The 12,120-nt window shown below is 43.6% G+C and overlaps 1 protein-coding gene across 1 annotated transcript in view; it reads right to left on the bottom strand.

Moving 5' to 3' along the window:
• The window catches only part of LOC149313396 (succinate--CoA ligase [ADP-forming] subunit beta, mitochondrial), a 33,135-nt gene that overhangs the window by 20,222 nt on the left and 793 nt on the right, over positions 1–12,120 (bottom strand). The window lies entirely within an intron of this gene.

Here is a 12,120-nt window from a genome sequence, read left to right as displayed (position 1 = left end):
CTCAAACATTAAAGCAAAATTCCTCTAATAAAAATATATATAACATATTCTTAAAACCAATCCCCATAACAAAGGACAGAAAAGTGGTGTTCTACTGGCCAGTGTATGGTTAATGTCTTTTCTTGGTAAATGGGTGGAAAACATTACTACAAATAGGATGACCCCAGGACAAAATCTTGCTGATTGAGAAGCAACATGAGTTCTACAAATGGCAAGCCCTATCTCAGTGGGTGTTTAGAATGTCACAAAGCGTAGGGGAGAAGATTCAGCAGACTTTTAGCTTGGATTTTGAAAAGGCTTTTGATAAAGTCCCTCACCAAAGCTCATGAATCAATGTAGGTGCTCGAGATTTTCTTATGGACTGGTAGCTGGTTAATACAAAGAAAACAGCAAATAAGAACAAATAACCAGTTCTCATGGAGGAAACAAACAGTGGTGTCCCCCAGGGATATGTACTGGAATCAGTACATTTTAACTTTACTCATAAACCATTCTGAGTAAAAGTTGATTGTGGAAATTTCCAAGTTTGCTGATGACTTCAAATTATTTAGGGTAGCTCGAATGAAGAAAGATTGGCAAGAGCTCCAGAAATACCTCTTCAGAGTCAGACTGAGGCATGGACATTAAATTGAAATCTAACATAAGCAGGTATAGGATAATTACAACAAAATGGAAATTAAAGCAAAGTCCCTAATTTCACATATACACACACCAACCACCCCCCCACACAAACAGATGAGAGATGAAATTACATTTGAAAACTAACACTTTTTTAAAAAAAAGTATTTGATGCTGAAATCACATCACTGTAGGCCACAGGGAGATGTGATATCTGACAAATAAAGTGTTGCCTATATAGATCTGAGGGGATGGATATATATATATATATATATATATATATATATATAAATTGCCCTACACTGAAATTTTATTTTATACTATATTAAAGCCTGTGTCTATGAGCATATATATGCTGAGAGCCTATAGCTGTGAATAGCTCTGAACATGCAGGTTCTCCCACTGTCTGGCACCTGTCAGACTCCAAGAAAGATCCCTAACTGCTGTTGTGTATTGGTGTGAAGGGGAGAAGGAGGCCATTCAAACCATAGAGAAGCAGCTGTTTTCAGCTGTTGAGGGGTGACTAAAGGAAGGTGAAGTCTCAAATTGAGTGCACCAGCCTTTTCCTTCTTCAGGGAGTCCGGTGCAGCTGGATTTTCATAGCTGAATTGCCTCCCGTGTCCCTCCTCCCCTCCCAAGTAAACAACAGCAGCAGGGAACCCTTCTAGGTTTTGACAGCTGCCAGTCAATGAGAGGTTTTGGGATGGATGCAAGGGTAACAGAATAGCCTTTCTGTGCCCTGACTGAAAAGGAACTTACTTTTGTGTAAGTCACTAACAAGATCCTGGCCAACATCCGTTTGTAATAGTGAAAGTTTGTTTTCAGTTGCAACAAACGGACAAAACATAACTTTCTGTGGAAGAGGCTTGTTCCAGCTTCCCGAAAAAGATATTTTTCTTTGTAATAATTGATTAAGTTACCAGCTAGAATACCAGAACATTTTCAGGGAGGAAGATAACTGGACTAGCACAATTAAGTAGATTACTTAGGACTGTTTCAAAATACTTCTTTCAATTTGGAATTGTGTTTAATTGTTTTTTTTATCACATCAAAACAAGGTGAATGTGTTTCTTGCCCAAGAACATGTAATCAAGAGTATTTGCTAATCCTTGTTCCAAGATTATTGTTTCCTGATACATCTGATTGTAATGTGAAAATTAGAAGCTGATTTATGTTCTTTAAATCAGGCAATAACTCTTTTCTGACAGAGAACATTGCATATTCTTTGACACAACATAACACCCTGAATAAACCAACCAAGCACTGATAAACCAAGGTGAGCAAAGTGTGACCCTGAGGCTGCTCACCAAGGCTGTTTTTTTAGCTCTAAGCTCTTCCAGACTCCCCAGACCACCCTCTCTCAGGCCAAAGCAAAAATTAACTACATATCCTAGAAGCCTTCAGTAACAGTAAATAAACATTCAAATATGTTGCAGGACTCCTGTGCATTGTTTAACACTGGAAAGTGCCAATTTTTCAAAACATAACTGGACTTTTGGGTTGAGTTTTTGCTTTGGCATATTTTTTTGAAGTCCCAGTGGCTGCCAGAAAGTCTTGGGTGAAAATTGGCTCTGGGATCAGTTGCAGTTACCCAGTCATGACCTATATAATCCAAAGTCCATCAGTATGCCTCCTTGCAGTGATGAGTTACCTGAAACGCCTTAAATAATGTGACTGTGCCACCTTTGCTGTAGTCTCCTTTTAATGAAGTACAAATCATTACATACCAACCCCCCTAAATAGATGATGTAATTAGAGCCAAGAACAGAATTGCAGTTTATACACCTAGAGCTAATCCTACCAATGTCTTTGAAATAATATTTGATAACATCTAGAACAGGGGGATTATGATGCCCTCCTGATGTTTCTCAGCAGCAACGTCCAGCATTCCTCACTATTGGATATTTTGGCTAGGGTTACTGGGAACTGCAGCTGAACAACATCTGGAGGGCTGCACAATTCCCACCCCAATCTAGGAGAAACTACAGTTACAGGGTTTTACAAACCTGCATGCAAAGGACAAATTAATAATTTCTTGCTTTTGTTGTTAACTGCCCTCCAACTGACATCGACTCATCATGATCCTGTGAATGAAACATCTTCAAGGCACCCACCCACCTCAACCTCTCTTCTCAGGTTGTGCAGGCTCAGGTCCAGACCCATGGCCTCCCTGAGTGAGACTATCCATCTGGCATATGGGCTTCCTCTCTTTCTCCTGCCCTCTACCTTTCCCAGTTTCATAGACTTTTCTAATGATTCATGCTTTCTTATGATGTGGCCAAAGTACGACAACCCCAATTTGGTGATCTAAGGCAGGATACAGACCGCCCCTTTGGGGCGGCCTGCACCCGCCCATTTCCCCGAAAGATCGGGGCCTGAGTGGCCACAGCAGCAACCCTGGAGGCCCTGATCTGCCGCTTTTCCAGGCCTCAGGGAAGCGGCAAAATATTGCTTCCCTGCAGCCTGAAAAGGGGTGTCCTTGGGGCTTCATGCCCCAGGACACCCCGACAGTGGCGGGGAAAGAGAGAAAGGGGCCACTCAGCCCCTTTCTCTTCCATATCGCTGGCGCGACCATGTAAAAGCCGCGCCAGTGATACGCACGGCGAAAGGAGCTGTTTTGGAGCTCCTTTCGGTGCCGCTGAAAGGGTGCCACAAGCGCCCTGTGGCGGTGCCAGTATGTCACACCATATCACGCTGTTTGGACGCAATGCGGCCATTACATCAAAATGGTGGTGTCCATGTAGACAGGGCGCCGCCATTTTGACGTACGGAAAACATACTAGGGTTAGGGAGCGTGTGAATGGTGCTCGCTCCCTAACCCTAGAATCACTGCCGCCATGCTACATTTTGGCGGTATGTATCCCGCCTTGGTTTCCAGAGAGAGTTCGGGCCTATCTGTTCTCAAACCCATTCATCTTCTTGGCTGTCCATGGTATCCTCAGCACTCTTCTCAAGCACCACAAATGTGTTGATTTTTTTCTATTGGCTTTCTTCACTGTACAGCTCATATGTGCCCACATGGTGATTGGGAATACTATGGCTTAGACTACCCTCATTGCTATATCTTTGCACTTTAGGATCTTATCCAGTTCTTTCATAGCTGCTCCCAATCCTAGTCTTCTTCTAATTTCTTGACTATAGTCTCTGTTGTAATCAATGTTTGATCCAAGCTAGGGAAACTCTGACTATTTCAGTTTTCTTGCTGTGTATGATGAACTCCTATAGATCATGCATGGTCATTATTTTTGTTTTCCTAATGTTCAACAATAAGTCTACCTTGACACTTTATTTTTTAACCTTTCTCATTAATAGTTCCAGATTCTTGCTGTTTCTGCTAGTAATATTGTGTCATCTGATATCTTAGGTTGTTGATGTTCCTTCCTCTGTTCTTTACTCCCCCGTCTGAGTCTAGGCCTGCTTTTCATACTACTGTATATTTTCTGCATACAGGTTGAATAAATTGGTTGATAATATGCAGCCTTGCCTGATTTCTTTGCCAATTGAGAAGCAATCTGTTTTTCCATATTCCATTCTGATGGCAGCCTCTTTATGTTATGCACTATCAAAATTAATTAATATCAAATAATAAACATAAATCTAGTCACATTTGGATGGGATCAGTGCATGGTCTCAGGTTGTTCAATATCATGAAGGAGCGGGCACTATATTACATATTTCCCTTAAAAACTCAAAATGGCATGCTTTAGATTATGATGATACAGTGGACCCTTGTTATATGCTGGAGTTTGGTTCCAAGATCCCCTGTGGATAACAAAATCTGTGGATGCTCAAGTCCCATTTAATATAATGACATAGCAAAATGGTGTCCCTTATAAAAAATGGAATATCAAGGTTTGATATTTGAAATTTATACTTTTTTGAGCATTTTCAAACCATGGATGATTGAATCCGTGTATTAAAAAAATCTCTGTATAAGAAGGGCTGACTGTATAATCTTCACATTAGCCCTCTAATATAGAGTGGGCCAAGACAGACTGCCTTGCCCCATGGGTTTCATGACTGAACAAAAATCTGAACCTGGTGATTAATGTCCACTGCCCACTCTTTCATCTACAGTAATGAACAGCCTGAAATTCTGCACTGATCCCATCTGAATGTGACTAGTTTCACAATCACAACCACAAACTGCCTAGTACAGGGGTAGGCAACCTTTTTGAGCCGGGGGCCGGGTTGCTGTCCCTCAGACAACTGGGGGGCCGAAGCCAAAAAATAAATAATTAAAAAAATTAATTTTTAAAAAATAAATAAATAAACTGGGACAAATGTAGGACAACATTTTCAAATGGTGGACACTTTTTTTAAAAAAAGTGGAGGACATGCAAAAAAAATTTGCTGATTTTTAAATTTTTTTTTAATATAAATGCATGTTTCTGAAGCGTCTATAGACAATTGCCCCCCTTGCCCCTGCGCACGAGAGGCCAAAGGCCCCGGCGGCAATTGACAGCAGGACCAGGCTGGGGCCGGTCCCAAGGCCTCACCGGGCCGCATCCGGCCCACGGGCCGCAGGTTGCCTAGCCCTGGCCTATTAATTCTGCACTGATCCCATTCCAGGTAACTAGTAACTTAAAAAAAAAACCTCTCTCAAACTGGAGTGAAAACACAGTGAAGTGGAAAAACACCCAGAGGAAAAAAGAATCAGATTCATAAATATACAGTTGAGAGCAATTATTAGTCAGCCAGAAGTATTTCAGAAGAAGATTAAGGGCTTACTAGTGGATAACAATAGAAGCTTGAGTCAATAACATAGAACTAGGACATAAAACACCCATGCTCTTTTAAGTTAATATATTGTTTTTAGGTTCCATGTAACAATACTGTTGTGCCTGAAATAGGCAAGACATCAAGTCTACCATTTTAAATCTGTGAAATTTTATTTAGCTGTTTTTGACTGCAGAAAAATAAATTAATTTCATGCCACAATACCATGTTCTTTTGTTCATTGTTAGTCATATTTTTGACCCCTTAGAAATGTTACAGGGCAGCATCAATAAAAATAAAGACCTAAACCCAACTGCTAATTCCAGCTGGAACAGATCCACTGAGTCAATGGAATTTATATAAGTGTTGACCACTGAATTCAGCAAGTAATTCAATAGATACTTCTGTCATTGGGAGCAAACAATTGGATTTAGGGCAAAGTGGTTTCATCAGGACTACATAAAACAAGTAATATTACCTTTGATTCTCTCCTCTCTAGCCCTATATGGCTTGGGCCCGACTTATCTAACTTCCATACTTTCATATAATCCGTCCTGTATACTCAGGTCCTCTGGGCAGAATTTATTGCAACCTATAAAAACCAGACTGACTGCGACTTCTCAGAGGACCTTTTCTGCAACTGCTCCCAGCCTTTGGAATGGCCTGCCGGACAAGATCCATCAAACTACCAACCTAGACAGCTTCAAGAAAGCTGTCAAGACGGATCTCTTCCAGCAGGTCTTCGCAGAACAAATTACTCAGCCATATGTTGATTCCCCTACGTATATGTGATGACTCTGCTCACTGTTATTGATTTTTAATAGTTATGTAATTTTAATCTTATATTGTTTAATCTCTTTTTCAGGGGGGATACTTTGTATATATGGATGTACTATTTTAATTGTTGTAAGCCGCTTTGACTGTTCTAACAAAAAGCAGGGTATAAATAAAAGTTCTATTTTATTTATTATTTACAAACTATGAGGCACTACAAAAACAAATTTTGGAAGAACCCATTAGAAACTGAGAATGCTGTGGCACTGAAAAAAGTTTATTACACTATATACTATAGCTATTATTGATTAGAATCATAGAAGAGACCTCAAGGAGCATCCATTCCAACCCCTTGCCATGCAGGAATTACACAATCAAAACACTCCCAACAGATACGCCATCCCGACCACCATCCTGAGGGGGAGAGACGAGGCCTGGCCTGGAAAGACTAAGAACCCTCCCCCCGACCACCATCTTGAGGGGGAGAGACAAGGCCTGGCCTGGAAAGACTAAGAGCCCTCCCCCGACCACCATCTTGAGGGGGAGAGACGAGGCCTGGCCTGGAAAGACTAAGAGCCCTCCCCCGACCACCATCTTGAGGGGGAGAGACGAGGCCTGGCCTGGCCTGGCAAGACTGAGAGCCCTCCCCCGACCACCATCTTGAGGGGGAGAGACGAGGCCTGGCCTGGCCTGGCAAGACTGAGAGCCCTCCCCCGACCACCATCTTGAGGGGGAGAGACGAGGCCTGGCCTGGAAAGACTAAGAGCCCTCCCCCGACCACCATCTTGAGGGGGAGAGACGAGGCCTGGCCTGGAAAGACTGAGAGCCCTCCCCCGACCACCATCTTGAGGGGGAGAGACGAGGCCTGGCCTGGCCTGGAAAGACTGAGAGCCCTCCCCCGACCACCATCTTGAGGGGGAGAGACGAGGCCTGGCCTGGCCTGGCAAGACTGAGAGCCCTCCCCCGACCACCATCTTGAGGGGGAGAGACGAGGCCTGGCCTGGAAAGACTAAGAGCCCTCCCCCGACCACCATCTTGAGGGGGAGAGACGAGGCCTGGCCTGGAAAGACTGAGAGCCCTCCCCCGACCACCATCTTGAGGGGGAGAGACGAGGCCTGGCCTGGCCTGGAAAGACTGAGAGCCCTCCCCCGACCACCATCTTGAGGGGGAGAGACGAGGCCTGGCCTGGAAAGACTGAGAGCCCTCCCCCGACCACCATCTTGAGGGGGAGAGACGAGGCCTGGCCTGGCAAGACTAAGAGCCTTCCCCCCAACCACCATCTTGAGGGGGAGAGAGGCCTTGCAATTTTTTGTATTGTATTTCAATTTTTACTGTACACCGCTATGATCATTGCGGAATAGAGGTCTATAAATAAAACTTATTATTATTATTATTATTATTATTATTATTATCCAGCTTCTGTTTAAAAACCTCCAGAGAAGGAGATTCCACCATGCTTAGAGTATGTTTCACTGTCCACTATTTATTGCATGTATTGTTTTACTTATTTATTAGCTATGCCATAACAAATGTACTAGCTTTTAAGGAACCACAAGATCTCCCTTTTTGATACAACATACGGGAATGTCTGGAAGTAGTTAATGACCACAGTGATCCTTAGGCCTGTCCCCTTCCCATCCAAATAATGTCCTCTATCCTCATTCACTATCCTTCATATGTTCTTGCGTGAAAATACTAACAGTTTTGTTGAGTTCCTTAGAATAACTGGCAGGTGAAACAGCAAACGTTACATCAGAAGGAAAGAAACCCCTCAGCATTCTGCTTCAATCATAGGAAACAGGAATCACAGAAAGCATTCAGTTTTGCAGCACAAAGCTCCCCTGTTTGGCAGTGCAGCTTTATAGAATCATAAAGTTGGAAGACACCCCAAGGGCCATCCAGCCCAATCCCTTTCTTCCATGCAGGAACTCACAATCAAAGCATCCCAACAGATGGCCACCCAGCCTCTGTTTTAAAATCTGCAAAGAAGGAGACTCCCCAATCTCCAAGGGAATGTGTTCCACTTTACTCCCCTCCAGTCATCTACCACTTGCACTCGCCAGACTGCCAAGGTACATAAACTGCTGCTTCTATTCTACCTATACTGAAAAATCTTTAATTCTTCCATATTGCTACCCATTTTTCTTCAGTGACTCCTGAGATCTACACACACGAGTGTTTCATAGATTTTATGTCCAAGTATACAAATGTGTATGCTCCTTATAGAAATGTCTGCTGTTTGCACTTATTATTATTATATTTATTTATTTGTATCCCACTCTTTTCCACAGCGGCTCACAATATTAAAAGAACAGTACCATTAAAAACATACAAAAGTGATACATTAAAAAAAGAATAAACTATTACAATATTAAAACAGGTCATTTGTTAAAAGAACAAAATACAATTAAAAATATGAAATTGCATTAAAGGTGCACTTTAACACAGTTCAACACCCCCGGGATATTTTTTAAAAAACCCTTTCTGTTCTAAAAGCCTGTTTCCATAAGAAGGTCTTAGTTTACCATCAGAAGGCCAAAAGGAAGGGGACATTTTGACCTCTCTGGGCAGGGAGTTCCTAGGGGCAGCCATGGAAAAGGCCCTCTCTCATGTCTCCACCAACTGTGCTTGCAATGGTGGTGTGACAGAGAGAAAGGCTTCTCCTGAAGATCTCAGAATCCCAAATAGCCTGGACCTGAGCCATATAGGGCTTTACAGGTCATAAGGAGCACTTTGAATTGTATCTGGAAAGAAACTGACAGTCAGTGAATTGTGTGGTCTTTGTAATCTTCCCCAGTTAACAGTCTGGTTGAAGCTCTTTGGAACAGCTGAAGTTTCTGAACACTCTTCAAAGGCAGCTCCAATTATAATGCATTTTCTTGTTGTTGTCAGCTACCCCTAAGTGGACTTCAACTCATGGTGACCCTGAGGATGAGACACCTTCAAGAACCCCTATCCTCCACTTCTCTGCTTAGCTCCTGCAATCCCATGCTTGTATCCCCTCTGATTGAATCAGTCCACCTGGTCTTCCTCTCCTTCTTCTGCCCTTTACCTTTCCTAACATTATTTATTGTCTTTTTCAGTGTTCCATGCCTTCTCATTATATGGCCAAAGTACATCGGTCTCAGTACAGTAATCCAAATGAAACTACATCTGCCAGCATCCAGAAGAATGAGAGGTAGACCTTCAAGAACTAGTCTCCAACTAATACACAATAACATGGTATGCGTTCCCACATTCCACAGTGAAAAGTAAAGATACACTCTTTATGCACCTTACACTAATTCTTTCACTAACCCTTCATGCAATGGATCTAGTCTAGAGGTCCTCACCACAAATAAGGGCAAGGCACTGAAAAATGTAGAGCAATCAACAAAAATGGAGGGCATGAACAAATAAAACATACAAACATTCATATAAATATAATAAATTCATGCTTCATAGTCAAGCCCCAAATGCAGTTTTGAAACTCCTCCCATACAGAAGCCTAAAATGTAGGACATGTCCTGGAAAAGGAGGACATCTGGTCACCCTGATCTAGTCTGACTTGTAAAGTAGATATCTGGCATTTACTGTCTTGTTAGGAAGGACTGAAGGGAAGGCATACCATTTGTATCGGTAGGCAGATACTTCAGTGCTTCCCATCCCCCACAGTTTAACATAGGCCCCATACAGACAGGCCAAAATAAAGCTGCTTTGGGTCACTTTGGAGGTATGCTGTTTCAATGATGCATGCGTACTAAGAGCCCGGAAGCCGCACCAAAGCCATGATCCAGTCCTAATGACTAGAGCGCAGCTTTGGTGCAGCTTCCAGAATCTTAGGACGCATGCATCGTTGAAACAATATACCTCCAAAGTGACCCAAAGCAGCTTTATTTTGGCCTGTCTGTATGGGGCCATAAGAAGATCCAAAGAAAGAAATTTAAGAAATCAGTGTTTTTAAAAGAAGCATCACCACAGAGAACAATAAGGCCATTAAGCAACAAGGCGGGAAAGAAAAAGAAGAAACAATCCCTCCCTAAAACAGATATCTTAACCACCAAGGAGGATAAGGCACCTGAAAATATGGGACATACAAGAAAAATAAAGGACAAGACTCAATAAAAGCTCAGAACACTCATACAAATTCCATATAAATGCATGCTTCTCAGTGGTGCTCCAATTTTGGAATTCATCTCAGACACAAGGGTGAAATCATAGAATCATAGAGTTGGAAGAGATCGCAAGGGTCATCCAGTCCAACCCCATTCAGCCATGCAGGAACTCTCAATCAAAGCATCCCCAACAGATGGCCATCCAGCCTCTGCTTAAAGGCTTCCAAAGAAGGAGACTCCACTACACTCCAAGGAAGGAGTCTGTTCGGCTGTCCAACAGCCCTTACTGTCAGGAAGTTCTTCCTAATGTTGAGGTGGAATCTCTTCTCCTGGAGCTTGCATCCATTGTTTTGTGTTCTAGTCTCTGGAGCAGCAGAAAACAAGCTTGCTCCTTCCTCAATATGACATCCCTTCAAGTATTTAAACAGTGCTAACATATCACCTCTTAAATTTCTCTTCTCCCGGCTAAACATCCCCAGCTCCCTAAGGTGTTCCTCGTAGGGCATGGTTTCCAGACCTTTCACCATTTTAGTCGCCCTCCTTTGGACACATGGCTCCAGTTTTTCAACATCCTTTTTAAATTGTGGTGCCCAGAACTGGACACAATATTCCAGGTGGGGTCTGACCAGAGCAGAATACAGTGGCACTAGGCTGCACCAATACAAGCATAGTGTCTAGGTCAGTGGCCCCCAAACTGTGCTCTTTAAGGGGTTTTGGACTCCATCTCCCAGAATCCCAGACTATTTCAAACTGGCTTCAGGACAGGCTTTGGGGTTGAGACTGCCATGGTTGCCTTGACTGACGATCTGCGTCTGAGCATCGACAGGGGTAGTGTGACCTTGTTGGTGCTCCTAGACCTCTCAGCGGCTTTTGACACAATAGATCATGGCATCCTCTTGGACCGCCTGAGGGGGTTAGGTATCGGAAGCATTGCATTGCAGTGGTTCCGGTCCTTCCTCTCAGGCAGATCCCAGAGGCTGCTGCTCGGGAACAGCTGTTCCAGTAAAAGGGAGCTCACCTATGGGGTTCCACAGGGTGCTATACTGTCACCGATGTTATTCAACATCTATATGAAGCCGCTGGGTGAGATTATCCGGAGTTATGGAGCTGGGTGTTATCAGTACACTGATGACACCCAAATCTATTTCTCCGTGTCTCGTTCGTCGGTCTCGAATTCTAATGGCATCTCCTCTCTCAATGAATGTCTCCAAGCAGTAATGGGCTGGATGAGGGAAAACAGATTGAAACTGAATCCGGACAAGACAGAGGTGCTCACGATAGCGGCCCCGAAACCAAGAATTGTGTTGCAACCTCCAGTCCTGGATGGGGTCACACTCTCCTCTAGTGACTGTGTTCGCAGTCTGGGGGTGCTCCTTGACTCGTCTCTCCTGATGACAAATCAAGTGAATGCGACGGTCAGGAGCGCCTGTTATCAGCTTCGGCTGATACGTCAACTGCGCCCTTTTCTGGAAGTAAGGGATCTCGAGACTGTTGTACACGCACTGGTAACCTCACGTCTAGATTTCTGTAATGCGCTCTACATGGGGCTACCCTTGTGCTTGATTCGGAAACTGCAATTAGTGGAGAACATGGCGGCCAGAGTAGTGTCAGGAACATCTAGGAGGGACCATATTACTCTGGTATTAAAGTCCCTCCACTGGCTGCCTATTAGTTTCCGGGCCCAGTACAAGGTGTTGGTTATCACCTTTAAAGCCCTAAATGGCTTGGGTCCAAACTATCTTCAGGGACCGCCTCCTCCCATATAATCCTCCCCACACACTCCAGTCCTCTGGGAGGAATTTGCTGCAGCCTCAAAGATCTAGGCTTTTGGCTACCTCCCAGAGGGCTTTTTCTGTTGTCGTCCCCAGATTATAGAACGACCTGCCGGACGAGATCCGTCAACTGACATCTTTAG

Source organism: Sceloporus occidentalis, unplaced genomic scaffold (genome assembly GCF_023333645.1).
Source record: "Sceloporus occidentalis isolate IW3139 unplaced genomic scaffold, rSceOcc1.0.p SCAF_4, whole genome shotgun sequence".
NCBI lineage: Eukaryota > Metazoa > Chordata > Lepidosauria > Squamata > Phrynosomatidae > Sceloporus > Sceloporus occidentalis.
Note: the sequence above shows the minus strand (reverse complement) of the source record. Positions and strands in the feature narration are given on the sequence as shown.